The sequence below is a fragment of the Chaetodon trifascialis genome, chromosome 9, assembly GCF_039877785.1.
Source record: "Chaetodon trifascialis isolate fChaTrf1 chromosome 9, fChaTrf1.hap1, whole genome shotgun sequence".
Classification (NCBI taxonomy): domain Eukaryota; kingdom Metazoa; phylum Chordata; class Actinopteri; order Chaetodontiformes; family Chaetodontidae; genus Chaetodon; species Chaetodon trifascialis.
This window is the reverse complement of record NC_092064.1, coordinates 20454101-20469552: the sequence shown is the minus strand read 5'-3', so window position 1 is coordinate 20469552 and position 15452 is coordinate 20454101.

The following is a 15452-nucleotide window of genomic DNA, read 5'->3' as shown; positions in this document are numbered from 1 at the left end:
GTGACTTTGCATTGACCTCTCTGTTACGACCTTTTCAAACTTTCTCAGTCGAGTTGGAATTTGTAATTGTCCTGTGTTCAGGGGCTGGCAAGTGTCACCTTCCATCAGTCATCAAATTCTATTGAGATGCAATCTGCAGGATCCGGGGTGTGATGGAGGCATGGTGAAAGCCTCTGTGAGACTGATCACTGCTGAGCGGTGGAATACTAAATCTCTTCCCTGAATACAAAATCACACTTCAGACACTCCGGGATTCTCCCTGGAATTCCCTCCCTCCTTTTCGCCTCCAACCACCGGCCTCCACTCAGCTTCTAAGGGAGACCACCTCAGTTGGTTGGTAAATCTTTCATGGAGCTCTCTTCACTCTTTGCGTCTTGTCAGTGGGGAGGACGGGTGTCAGAGTGTGCGTGGGTGGGGATGTTGTCTTCATCTACGTAGAGCCGTGCTGTGCAGCGCTCTGCCACGTGGCTGCCCAACACCCTGCTGCGTGTGGGGGTAGCTCAAGCGGATGTGAAATTGTCTGAAGACTCGAACAAGGAGTTTGAGTGCTGAAGTTTGAATGCGTGCGAAAGTGTGTTCTCAGGCGTTAAAGTGTGTGTGCTTGCCCTGTCTAAGCCCGCGCACATGCTCGCATGTGAATGTGTGCGTGCACACAGGCAGGTCACGTTTCAGTCCTTTGTGTATGCACATTCTTGAGTCCAACACATCGACAAAGGAACATAAAATTCTTCTAATTAAGGAATTCAATCCAGACCTCTGCCTCTCATGACTGCCTGTCATGAGAACTAGCCATAAACTTGTAACTTTTTAATTTGCAAACCCCTGCTGAGCCCAGATAGATGGGTTGCATGACAAAAAAAACATCAAAAAGCACTCGATTCTGAGCTCAGGCTGAAATGTGCATGAAATGTTATTTGATATACTAATCAGGAACTAGGTTTGGGTGCACCGCTAACTTCCGCCAGCTTACGTCAGATGTGAGTTTCATTTACATAGGTTTTTTTTTTTAGAAATTGAGAGTCCCTCGTAAATACAGTATGCAAACTACCATGACATTTGTAAATTACCATGGATAAACATTGGCTGGCTCCCTTTGCATGGATAAGCAAATAAAGGGAATCTTAAACAAATCTCTCTCCTACACGTGCATGAACCCCACTGTTAGCAAGCTGTTGCTTCATTCTTGTCTGGTTAGAACAGGGGAAGATAGCCGTACGTGCGTGGGCACATGCGCATTTGTGTCGACATACACACATATGCACAAGTGCATAAATAACATTTAACACAAAACTTGTGTTAAAACTGCTCTCCAACCATTCCTGTGAGCTTCCAGAGCTGATTTAAGAGAAAACATTAGTCTTGCTTGTATAAGTTTCTTTAAAGGAAAGACAGACCTGGGTTCTCACAGTATGCTAGTACAGAATCTCACGTGTTTCGAGATTAGTTTATAATCCTTTTTACTGTGTTATTTTGCATATAAAATAAGCAAATGAAGCAAAGGTAAACAAAACAAACAAAAACAAAAAAATTCTACATTCTTGCTTGTGTTTAAGTATTCAACAATGTCAGTATGTGTTAGTTTGACTGCCGTCAGTTTGATACTTGCTGCCTGTGATTGATGATGGCATTTCAACATGGCAACAATTAAATCCCACAATATAATAAATTTCAAAAACAGCAGTGAGCAGAGTATAAAACATGTCTTTTTAAAGACGTATACCAAAGGTCCATCAATGTCAAACCTATCATCCATCCATCCAATTTCTATACCGCCTATCCCTTTTGGGGTTGCGGGGGGCTGGAGCCTATCCCAGCTGTCAGCGGGCATGAGGCGGGGTACACCCTGGACCGGTCGCCAGTCGATCGCAGGGCAACATATACACAGACAACCATTCACGCTCACACTTACACCTAGGGGCAATTTAGAGTCACCAATTCACCTAATGAGCATGTTTTTGGTCTGTGGGAGGAAGCCGGAGTACCCGGAGAGAACCCACGCATGCACGGGAAGAACATGCAAACTTCGCACAGAAAGGCCCCGCCCGGGGATCAAACCGGCAACCTTCTTGCTGTGAGGCACACACACTACCTGCTGCACCACCGTGCTGCCCATCTTGCAACATAATATCCAAAAATATATGGACGTAGCACTGGGGATTTTGTGATTTGCATTAATGAACCATTTAACCCAATAGCTTTGGTTGCTTTAGTGTATCCATGCCTTCATCTATTTGCCACAGCCATGACATGTCCTTGACCTAGACAAAAGTTATTGATTTTTGGCCACTTGGGGGCAGCACAAGAAGCTGTACACCCAATACAGAACGTGTTAGCAAACTGTTGCTGATGCACATGTCCAGCAGACATGGAGCAGCATTCATTTTGAGTTGTGCTTCTGGACACTAGCTGTGAGGCACGCGCACTACCTGCTGCGCCACCGTGCTGCCTCAAACCTATCATGGAATAGTTTAATATTTATTCCATATAGCAAACAACCAAACACAGCATGCAGTCAACATCAATGTTTTCAGCAGTTTGAAATGAACTTGCAGCCTCCTGTGAACTTTCCATTTAAACATCTAGTCCAGGGGATTTTTGAGGAGTCTGACATATCAGATTCCATCTTTTATCATGCAGATGAAGATCATTGCCATAACAGCAGAACCATTGCTGAGTGGGCACAGAGTGATGCCACTGCATTTTATACATTATTCATATAAAAAAAAAAACCCTAAAGAAAATCTGATTTTTTTAACAAATAAAAATGAGTTCACCAAATCTGACAGTCTTAGTAAAGTCTTAGAGAAGTCTTAGTAAACAAGGGACTAGAGCCAATATTAGAAGTTCAATTTCCAAAGATCTAAGGCTGTTTGAGATCTGTAGGAAACACAGTCAAATCACACACATCAAGTCTGGGCAGTCTCCCTGAACATGTCACCGTGTTTTGTGCCAGATTATGCAAACTACAACAGCGAGATGGAATACAACATATTTCTTTCCCATGTCACATATTCAGCTAAACAGACAACAATACATCTATTCACGTGTCATGCGTTGTATTTATGCGTGGCTGAAAAGGCTAAACCAGCTGGCTTTCATTTCAAGCTGTAGGCCAGAAACAGAGCCACAACCTGTCCATTTGTAATTATGAGCTGGGCAGGTTGCCCCGTGCTGTTGGTCCATCATCCTGTCACATGTCCAAACAAAATACTGTGCAATGGTGCATTTCGACATACTCCATGTTGCCTGTGCTTATTTCTCATTGTTTTGGTTCTTCTGTCACAATGACTTTGTGTCCGATAGTATAGGGAACAATTTGTACCACTGAGTGAGCAATCAACTGATAAATTTTAAATATATATATATATATATGTATGTATGCAAAACCCACTAACATACCTGATGAATGCACAACTGCTTGCAACAGTTGCCATCGTCAGCAATGAACAACATAATTTGTTGTTGTAAACCCTAACCCTAACCCTAACCCTGTCTTTGAGAGGGTTTATTAAAGCAGGATCCCACATACTCACTCGCCTAAATAAATGAATACTTAACAGGCTTCTTCATGCTATGACACATGTCTTAGTGTCAGCAACTACACTGACCAAGTGTCACCACAAACAATGGAGCTGTGTTGTGCTGTATTGTATCAGGGTGGTGTCCACCAATGTATCCAGACAGTCTGGGTTTTGCAAGTGTGAATGACTGGTTTATCCCTGCAGCACCCTGTTGCATAGTTGTAGACCAACACTTTCATTACGCACATGACTGAAAAATCAGATCTACTCTTTGAGGTGATATTTCAATAAAGATTAGCTTGTGAAAGGCATGTTTCTACAATTTACCCAGTGGGATTTAGGATAGTATTTGGCAAAGGAATGGAACACGATATTCAATCAGCAATCGACCTTTTAGGCGTTGGATCTAAGTGAATGAGGCAGTGTTAGTCACACGGACAGCACATTCTGTCAAATGTGGTGGAGAGCCAAGTCGCTGTATTGCTGTGGATTCAGATTAAAGAGGGGGTCAGTAAAACATTTCAGCTTCAATACCAAAGAGAACTTTTTCAAAGCAAATGTCTGTTAAGTATAAACTGTAGTTGCACTATCCTTCATTTGAAATCACATATGAACTTACATTTATCTATTAACTATTCACTATTAACTATTATGTATTATCCTTACATGATGAAGCTGGCAATGTTCTTTTTTTCTTACTGACTGTAAACAAACCCAGTGAAATTCAACAACCAACAATGGATTCATCGTAGGCCTCTACTGCTGTCCAAACACGATTAAAATTACATAGTTCCACTTGTACAACCACAGTTTTATCATTATCATCATCATCACATCAATGTACAACAGCAAACATTACTGCAGAACTTATCAATGATGATTAATGTTACTCCCAATGTAAGATAAGTTAGGTCAAACACAGTCCCATTAACCATGCTTTGTGGCTGTGACTTTATTGTTGTGTCATCACCATTTATATCTATAAATTTAAAGTTGTTATGATTAAACTGTTTTCTCAAAGTGCACCACATTGACGTGTTTAATCCATACACCGTCCTGTTTCCAATATAATAATATCGTCTAACGCATCAAATGTGTATTAATCCGTTATTGAAAATAAACAACAAATGAAACTCCTGTTTCAGTAACTTTGTAAAATATAGAATATTGGCAGGCATATCCTTGAAAGTGTTACCAGATCCTAAAAGCAGCATGATTCCAACAAGGCCTAAACATACTGGATTAACGCTTAATCGTATCAGAGTATGTGAAACAATAAGGGTTTGTATTCTTGAAGCACATTTAAACTTTCGGATCAAATAGATTAGATTGATTTGATTGCCATTTTCATTTCCCTTTGACTTGTAGCATTCTTACCTGCTAAGCCATGAAGGGAAAAAACTGTCTAGAAGCTTATAGACCTGCCTTGTGCTTTCAAGTAGTCTGGGAATGAACATAAGTCTTCACTGGAAACGTTTGACTTTGGTTTTCATCACCTTTCTTCATCACATCTTCCCTACGTGACTAGAAACCAAAGCAGCAGTAAGAATCCTGAGGTTTATTATTTCCTCACTGTGCCTCATGATCATGGGACTGGGTGTAGCAAACAGCAGTGGATAAGCTCTTTATCAGTAGTCGCCTATGCAACACTTCTGTCATAAGGAATGTTGGCCTCTCACCCCATTCCACGTGAATTTGTTCGAAGTTATCACCAGACACAAAGATACCAGAAGGCTTTTGGTAACACAAAGACAAGACAGTTTGTTCACAACGTGCATGAATTAGAGTCGGTAAAATCAACTGATATCAAGCACTGTCTATTTTTACAAATTTGTGGTGCTATATTTGATCTTAAACTATAAGAAACGTAAAATGGTTCAGTGATATTTACATCTGTTTATAGATACACTGAAACAAGAGTCTACAGCCACACTAGCAGCTCTGGAATGAACCACAGTGCTGAGGTCAGCATGCTAACATGCTCACAATGACTGTTGATCCAAAAGTTCCTGACACAAAATCATAATGTTCTACCTCATGGTGGCACGAGAGGAAAAGTCAGGCGTTCATCACAGTCAGCAGGTTTCTTCCAGTCTGGACCAAAGTGGTGGACTAAAACTGTCATCCATAAAGCCACCGCAGATAAAATGACACAACGACCATTTTAGCTTTTCGTAATGGTTAGAAATTCATACATTATTATCTTGCCTTGAGCTTGAGCCTGATTCACCTGCCTAAAATCTCAGCTTGCAATTGTGCAAAATTCAGTAAGCAACAAAGACAAGGCTTTCCGCCCCATTAGTTTAGCTGATTGGCTCCACGACAGATTTGATAGAGAGAACCAGTTTTACTGGCGCCTCAGTTTAAAACTGTTCCCTCATAACATACAATCCTGCTCCAAAGAGTAAATTGGGATCTGTGCTTGAGAAGTGAGACATTTAAAAGATAATTATAACTTCAAAATCTGGAAACAGGAGTGCATTGACACTCGATCATAATGCATAAACGTTCCTAAGCAGGACGTGACTTCCTGCACAACACCGACACTAATATTACCATTAACACACCCTTTTATTGTTGTTTTTATGTTCCATGTTTTTTCTGTTTTGTTTCTTTACTAGCTGCACGGTGGCGCAGCAGGTAGTGCGCGTGCCTCACAGCAAGAAGGTCACCGGTTTGTTTCCCGGGTCGGGCCTTTCTGTGTGAAGTTTGCATGTTCTTCCTGTGCATGCGTGGGTTCTCTCCGGGTACTCCGGCTTCCTCCCACAGACCAAAAACATACTCATTAGGTTAATTGGTGACTAAATTGCCCCTAGGTGTGTGTGTGTGAGTGGTTGTTTGTGTATATATGTTGCCCTGCAATCAGCTGGCGACCGGTCCAGGGTGTACCCCACCTCCTGCTCGTTGACAGCCGAGATAGGCGACCCCGAAAGGGATAAGCGGCATAGAAAATGGATGGATGGATGGATGGATGGATGGATGTTTCTTTACTTTTATCCAAGAATAGATACATTTCTTAGCTCTGGTAAAGAAACTCAAGCACCATTTTACTGGAGCAGTAAGACAGATCAGAAATAAAAGCAAAGATTTCCAAAGATCTAAGAGGAAAAACAGTTTTCATTTGTGCTGCTAACTTTTATGTGTAATGCACATAGAAGTAAAAACCATGATTTGAAATACATGTGAACTGAATGAGTCCATCTGTAGTTAGTAGTAGTAGTCTGTTGATCTTTACTCTCCAGCAGATGGTGCTATGACCTAAATTAAATGCAACAAGACGTTAATGCATACCTTCCAACAGAAGCTGTCAGGTCAAAAGTCTGCATTGCCAACATGTTAACTATTCAGGAAAGAACAATAATAACCATGTTTTAGCAGAATGACAATTCATGTTTCACAATTCTCCAGATGGGGAGAATAAGCCAAAGATGACAAAGAAATGCCTCAACTCATGAAGACACATGAAAACAAACAGCTATAGGCCTCCAAATCATCATCAACAGTGACAGTGTACATACAGACTGATTTTAATATTCATCTGCCTCTTTGTACTGGTCAACAGGTCAGAAGAGCGATAACTAGCTGCCATGCCCCCTGCATGGGACATGTTCACTGTTCTTGCCCACTGACAGCATTATTTAACATTTTAACCCATCATACTTGCATGAAATAATTACATATCTAGCCTCTAGGCTGCAGATTGCTCTAGACACTTGAATAAATTTAACAAAGTCGCTCTTCTATCCTCACTGCCATAGAGACCCCAAAATAGATGCATGCCGGGTTAACAAGGCCACCCAGTGGCCAGACAAGTCATTCCATAACATCTCTCCATTCCTGATGACTGTATATCTCCAATATCTAATTCCCAGAATTACATAATCTAAATAAAATTGGTTGCAAAATGACAGACAATTTAAATTGTCATGATTTCACTCCATCATTTAGAGCCATTTACATAGTATATAATTCTGTGTCGTGTACACACACACACACACACACACACACACACACACACACACACAATGCAGCCACCAATATCTGGGAATTTCAGCTAAGTTTCAGCATATGAATGTTAACAGTATTGCTGAACACTGTAAAATGTACGGAAGGATGAAATTTCCTCCCGGTCGAACGGGATTGCATTAGCACAAAAAGGAGTGCTCTTGGGTTTTGTTAACATCTTCATGCTGCGTGAAACATATCAGTGACTCTACAGCTATGCATGTCCTCCCTTACCTCCCCAGCTCATCCACACTTTCTAGTCTGTAGCCTCCCTCTGTTACGTCAACATCTCGAGGTCCCTAAGGTTGCATGGCATGTTGCTTTGCTGACACCTAGAGGTGAAAGGTCAAAGATGCGTGAATCAAACCCAAACTATGGCTTACATCTCAATGTCAGTTGACTCAGTGACACACAGACCGGTCATCATTAATGACTAAGCCACACCATGTAACATATGGTGTAACACCTCTGAGTCACAGTTGAATGTTCAGTTGAAATGTTCCTTCCTACTCAGTAGCCGGACTTCCCTGCTCTGGTTCACTGTCCGAGTTGAGAAGATGGAAAAACCAGAGTCATGACACTGGAGAGCTGAGACTAAATGGATCAGGCACAACAACTTAACAAATTACTCCTTAGTTTGCTGATATTTCCATCCTATTTTCATTTAATAGAACATTTTAAGGGATTTCAAATTATGATGGAATATAAACAACACTTCGCAGTGCAACACTTCCTAAATTCAAGTCCCCAACAGAAAAGGTTAGTGCTATTGAGAAAGTAAAGCAAAGCACTCAATCATTTTACATTACAAAATACTGCTGATATAATCCTATATAGACTGTGTGGTTGCTGTCACAATCCTTGGCCTCTAAAGCAGTTGGCCCATAGCAGCTAAAGGCTCAGGAGGATGAGGATCTCCAATATTTCTAAGCCAAAACATGATGCAGCCTCCATGCAGGTTTCACTGACACCACTGAGACTGCTCTGATGACAACAGTAGTGGCTGCTCTAAAACTCGCAGGTTGTTTTTCTTGTCTGGTTTTGTATATTCTCTCTTTAATCTACTATACAACTCCTGTGGTAAGCCTCTTGCAGTATAATATTGTCAGTTTCCATCATCTGAAATGGCCCCCGCACTGATAATAAGTCGTAAAAGTGGAGGTTTTGTCCTTTTCATGTGAGGGTGGAAACGTGGAAGCCTGCCTTTGCTGTTCATTGCTGTCCTTTGTGTCACTTCCTGAGTTGAACAATGCAGCACTGTGGAGCCGTCGAGTGAAAACCAGATACTGTCTTAATGTTCCGTAAGAAATAAGGTCAAAGAGGATAACAGGCTGACTCGTCTGCCTTTCAAAGTGAGAGGTTTCTGGATGGGTGATATAAGGACTTGTAAAGCACTCAGATTTGTTCCTGTGACAGAAAACTTGGACAGCACTGAGGACACAGAAAAATCTGGAAGATCTGCTTCGTCTGACTGAGATCTCTGAGCCACATGTGTCATCTGAGACATGTGAGCTCATTACATTGACTGTGCAGGGATGATTTAATTGACAGGTCGTACACGGACAATATTTTAGCAATGCACCTTGGGAATTTTGCAAGTCAGTGAGCTTTATTTCTAATAGCTCTGACTTAAAAGTTCTAGTCATGCTGATGGGAACCTTGCTTAGTCATTATTGGCCTATTTGTGTTATTTTAAACTTATTAATATTAAGATATAAACTTTTTAAATTCCGTCATGTTGCGTGCTCACTTGTAGCAGAGACCGCCCATTCCTGCAATTCTGTATTGGAAATCATGAGCTAATTCGTTATCAAGATAACAAAGCTCGTTTTCACATTCAGACAAGGACGATCACCAAGCAATCACGGGATGGGCAACAGGTAGGCAAACAAATAAAGTGGCAAGTCAAGGTAACTGTTGTGTTGTCAGACAGGTAGGAGTCACACAGCTGATGAGAAAGAGGCATGTAGGCAAACTATTCTCCAATAACAAAAACAGAACTGATATCACTGGTTCCTATAAAATTTGAACTTACAACTTGTCAATGTCTGTTGACGCATGCTTTGCCAGTAATAACAACAAACAATACCTCCCATCAAAATACAACCCTGCCGCTCTTCTTTGTCATCTTCACCTGCTGCATCATTTTACTAACATCATGTTTGCATATGCACTGCAAAAAAAGCCTGGATTTCATTCCTGGATTCCATTCTATGTTTAGCGCTACAAGAGAGATCAGTCACATAACTTCTGTCACTAAAGCCTACGATTTACTCCGGTCAGGAAGTGCACATCTTTCTTGTTATTCCGTCTGCAATGTAATGATTATAGCAATATATATTCTTGCCAAACATTTTTTAACCTTTAATTAGTAACACTAAATATATTTAGTGTTACTTTAATGGGTTGCTTACATTCTTGCATGGTTGTTCAGTTCTTACATATTTTCGTTATGTCTTGATGCAAGGAGAAAGTGAGAGCTGTGTTTCATTAATGACATACATCTTTAATTAATTAACTTGCACGTGTGTTCAATGTGGTGCTTTTATGTATGTGCAGATGAAGGACAAAGATTATAAACAGAGAGCAAGAAATACAGCACTACCAGCAGGGCCTTGATATCCTCCAACGGCATGTACTGTTTTTATTGGGGCCATTAGGGCCCAAAGGACCACGAGGCATGGAAATAAATAGCTATAAAAAAGGTGGTGCAGGACACTTTGGTTTTCAGGGTCCTGGGTCACCCAGCACATGTTCAGGAGCATTCGATCAGAAACATATGTTGTCATGTTTCCTTCATGTTCAGTCCATGAGGCCTATAGCTGTAAGCTCTGGAAACACTGGGAGCCACAGCAGCTAAACATGACAGGAAGCTCAGAGTGCAGCGGGGGGCCTGGTGTTCCTGTACATCAGAATCATTGAGCCCTAACAGACAGGGGCAGATAACGTGTACCGCTGAGTCCTGCTACACCAGCCAGATCACGAGCTTGTGACGTCCTCGGTATTACTTGCTCTATTTCCAAAATATGAGATTTTTTTTTTTTTTACCTCACTCACTGCACAAAGGTAAAACAAGTGAATATGTATATTTCATGTTCATTACTGTACCATGTATTCAAATTATGGTTTTGTATTCAAGGTTATTTTCTTGACCTTAGTGCAATCTATTGATATCACAGTGATACTTTTGTCAGCAGATTTGCAGCTGGCTTCACCGTATGTCTTTTCAGAGCATGCAGTGTTTTGGTCATCTTTGCACAATAACACCAAATCTAAGAACCAGCTCGCAACATAAAACACTCTTTGTATTCACCTGCCTGAACAAGACCGAAGCAATCTGGAGAAGCAGACTAGCTGAGAGCGTTCATTCCACTACGAAGCAATACAGAAAATGTCCATGGCACCGTTGAATAGGGTTGCCATGGTTGAGCTAATCACTGCAATCAGAGGGATAAACAAAGCTGTAAACACACGAGTTTACAAGTCTCTAGAATGACACTATGTATTCCTGGCAAGTTTATACATACCAGAATGAGGTCAGACACATTCGCATGCACTAACATGCTTGTGCATACAACTGCACATCAACCAATGGCCACATACATCTGCCACAGGCACAAATATAACAGGCCCCTTTCACAAGTCTCAAACAACAACACCAAAATGATTAAAGGGGACAGTGTGACAGATTCGTGACGTTTCCACCAAGGGCAAAAACAACTGTTAGAAGTAAAGATAACGTGAAGTAGGTGGACGGAAAATATTGAAGCGCTGAACTGTTTTTTTCTCCCTGCAGTAAAAATACCTTACAGTTGATCAGAAACTGACTCACAAGCTCCAGGCGGCAGAAAAGGAGGGATGCATAAAGACAGGGTGAAAAGAGGGGAAAAATAACAAATGGTTTCCTATGTGTGCGGCTCAAGGAGTTTCATCTTTGCACCCCTTCATTGTGTCCCACTGTGTGAGTTGAGCGTGTTGATCCAGAGCACTATTTATGAGCTGAATCTAAAGACAGCATGCGCAGATCAGCATGAATGCACAGGTGGAGCAGTGGGGCATTACAGCTGAAGACTTGAGTGGGTGCATATGTTGCACACATAAGTTAGGACACCCCCCCCCCCCCCCCCCCCCCCAACCCCCCTTTGTTTTTTAAGAGTTACAAGTTATTTGTGCATAACACACACCACTGATGAATCACAGAAGAGATGTATTGTGTTTCTCATTATCACTCTACGCATGACAAATGATACCTCACAACACCATTAATAATGTGTTACAGATCTGAAACCCTCTTGTCATTGACAGGAAAAAAGAATTGGAATATCCATCTACTACATTCACTTCTCAATGATGCATTTAACCTGCTTAAAGTATTTGGCTTAGCAAGTAATGAATTTTTCTCTCTCCTCTTGTTTTCCTTTACTCCCTGAAAGTTTCTCTGTGTTATCACACACAAATGTCAACTTGTCCTTTTTTAAAAGCCTGAGGCCAATCAAAGACCTGAGGATGCTCCAGTGCCCACTCAGGCCAGTCACTGTGACATCACAGGGCCGCATGCAGTAACCAATAAATCAGAGTTGCAGAAGTTTTTCATCATGCTCAATAACCACGAAAGGTGTCTCATAGGGAGGTCAAAGTTCAAATGTAAGATTCGGTGCCTCTTCAGAGGGCCGTTGTTCTTGTATTAGTTCTGGTTTGGCCAGTGAGTTGAACATATTTATGCATTCCATAGAGTTGCTGATTAAAAGGCTGACGCCAATAACAACTGAGTACAGTTTTCTCAGGTCAGGAGAATGACTATACCTTGTTATGACTATATTTCTCAGGTTTACAGGTACAAACAACCAACACTTGTATCTTGGAAGGTAATTTGATAGTTTAGTAATGCATACTGGAAAAAAAAGTATTGTTTATGTCTCTCTGTGTTGTTTAAAGCAGAAAGCTGGGAGAGGCTACAGAATGGCCTGTAGTTTGACATCACTGGAGATAAACATCACCACTGGTTGCAAATGGTTGCAGACAGACTGCAGTATTAATAGTAAAGCCATCCATCAATAAACTGACTGACTGATAAAGGTGGAACTACTTAAAAAAAGCCATGCGAGTCACTGATATTCTAATCTTTATCACAGCTGCACATATTTCAGATCAACATCCATCAGCCTTCAATCTCATGAGTGAACACAGAGCTCTGACACTGCTGGCAGATTGTGCCTCTTTCCTACAGAATTTAATCAATGTTTTCCACTTCTATTCCGTGTTACTTTAGCCGTGTTGTTCGTTTCAATCAATGTATGCGTGTAGATTAGTCCGCTGACTGCTGCCTCCAGTCTATGCTGCACACTCAGAGTCGGGGTTAGGAGGGGTTGGCTAAGGGGTTGTAGATAAAATGACAATGTTCAGCTCAGAGAGCAACTGACGTAACTCATCCCCACGCTGTTCAGCAAAAGCCTGATGAATTCTGGAGAGTGACAAGTGAAGCCAGTGAAGAATTCAAACAGAGCCAAGCCAGAGTTTTTCCAAGGCCGTATAGAACGTGAGAGGAAAGGAAACTCAGTGATAAATTACTTCTGTCGTTCTCACTCCAGTTTTTTCTAACCTCTATTCTTGTGTGTATCAATAAGGCCAAAATCCAAACATATGGTTTTGTTTTGTCTTGGTCTTTAAGACAAAAATACTCGCTGGCCCTCAGGTACTCACATTACAGTTATTACAATGAGAACAGCTGGAAAACAAACATCCATCAGAAATTCATCAAGCCGCCAGCTCAGAATCATCATCTCGCTATCATGAGCATCCTCCACGTCGCCAAAACTTTTTTCAACATCGCCGTGATTTACATGCTTGCTGACACGGACGACAGTGGGGGACATGTTCGTAAATCAGCGATGACGAGGTCAATGCCAAACAGCCATGTGGATTTGGAGGGATCCAATAACTTTTCTGAGTAAAAATATCACCAAATTCCAAACTCCAACTATGGCTCAGTACAAATCCCTCAGTTGAGACCTGAGCTCGAAATGTGTATCTATACACTGCAGGGCACGCTGCAGCACCACGGCCCGGTTCCACAAACCCCTGATTTGTGACTCTCACAGTGAATAAAAAAACGAAAAAAGTTGAGTTATACAATGGAGATTCTAGCTAATCAATAGGTTTAAAATTCAATCAACTGATCAAGCAATCACAACAATGTATCAGTGAAATTCATGTTCTCACATACTGAAAATATAAATAGAGCGAGCAGCTTCCTCAAGCGGAAGGTGTTTAACACTTCAAAGCCAACTTCACTTGAACGTTTCTGGCGCTCAGTCAGGATGTCAAAAGCACACACACACACACATGCACACACACACAGAGTGAACACACACATCACTTCCGTATATTATATAGCCTCACATGTATGTACACAAATGTCATCATGCACACATGTTCACAAGAGGAATAAGAATGTGCTAACCGTTTCAGACTATTTATGTCAGCAGATGTCATGTTTCTTAAAGCTCCGGGTGGTGCCGCAGCACGTTCATGCAGGAAGTCTTGGCATTCAGGATGGTAGAAGCTGATAGATGTCAAGAAAAAATGTAGTTTACAAAAAGTATGACATTTGATTCGAAGGTCAATAAAAATGTAGCCCTCAGCATGCCAATGGAAAACCCAAGTTTGGAAACTTGCAGCAACTCCCAGACTGATTGACAGGAGTTCTGACAAACACTACACTACCATGTTTCTACTAAAAGTATATATGCATGTGGATATGAATGTAACTGCTTATTAAGACTACTACAGCCATTAATATGCATACAATTTTTAACAAAAAGCTCCAAATTATGCACAATTTGACAACTTGGACGTGTTTTTCAAACTACTACTATCCTACAAACTGCCCAGAACGACCCAGTTTCTAACAAGACATAACATTACTGGTACATATCTCAATTTGACGCAGCAGTGGAACTGATTCAAACAAAGCAAGTGAGGCATTAAATAGATCCACTCACACACCAGTGGAAGGCCTAGTCCGCAAAAGTCATCACACATGGTTCTGATCATCGCATCTGAAACCAACTGAGAGCAGAGGCTTAAGCTCTAACAAAAGGTCAGTGTCCTTCAGATAGAGGGTCAGGGAGGGTCACTGTCCAGGAGTTAGAGATGCTCTAAGCAGACCAGAGTAGGGATTTAAAAATTGTTTCACTTCTCACGTAAGAGTCATTTGTTCTTTCTTTGTTTGTTTCTTTGTTCTTCTTTCTTTGTGAAACAAGTTCTTAATCTTTTCTGCAATCACAAATTTGGGATCTGTACTGGAAACGTGATATGACTGTTTGTTTTTCAAGAAATAATATGGGGCATATGTTTTGAAGTGAGCAATAAATGAAGCATGATCTTCTCTTTGTAGTGCTGCTGCTGCTGCTGCTGAGGTACCTTTAATCAAGCCGCTGAACTTAAACTGCTCCAGAAATCAAATTCCAGTGACCTTGTTTAATGTGGCAAGACTTATCATCTTATCATCAATCTCGGCACCGTGGTCTATCAGCACAAACTGCATTTAAAAGTGCTGTAGGAGAAGTCTTAGGAAAAAAACAAAAAAACAAATACACAACATGTCCTTCACTGAACCAGATATGTTCTGAGCTGCTGCAGCCTCCCTGTGCCAAACCGCAGCAGCCATGCCGTGTCATGACCCCGAAAGGCCACAGGTAACATCAGACTCACGACAGACGGCTGTTAACATGTGTGACTAATGTCACACTGATCACACGAGTCAAGTGAACTGGGCTCCTTTTTATCAGTGTTGTTGAGAGTCCATGAAACCTGAGTGAGAGCGTGTGCAGGAGTGAAGTCATAGACCTGAATTCCAGGAACTGGACTGCTCTAACCTAACACCAAAAAGACACACACACTGCTCTGCGCTCACACAGACGGACC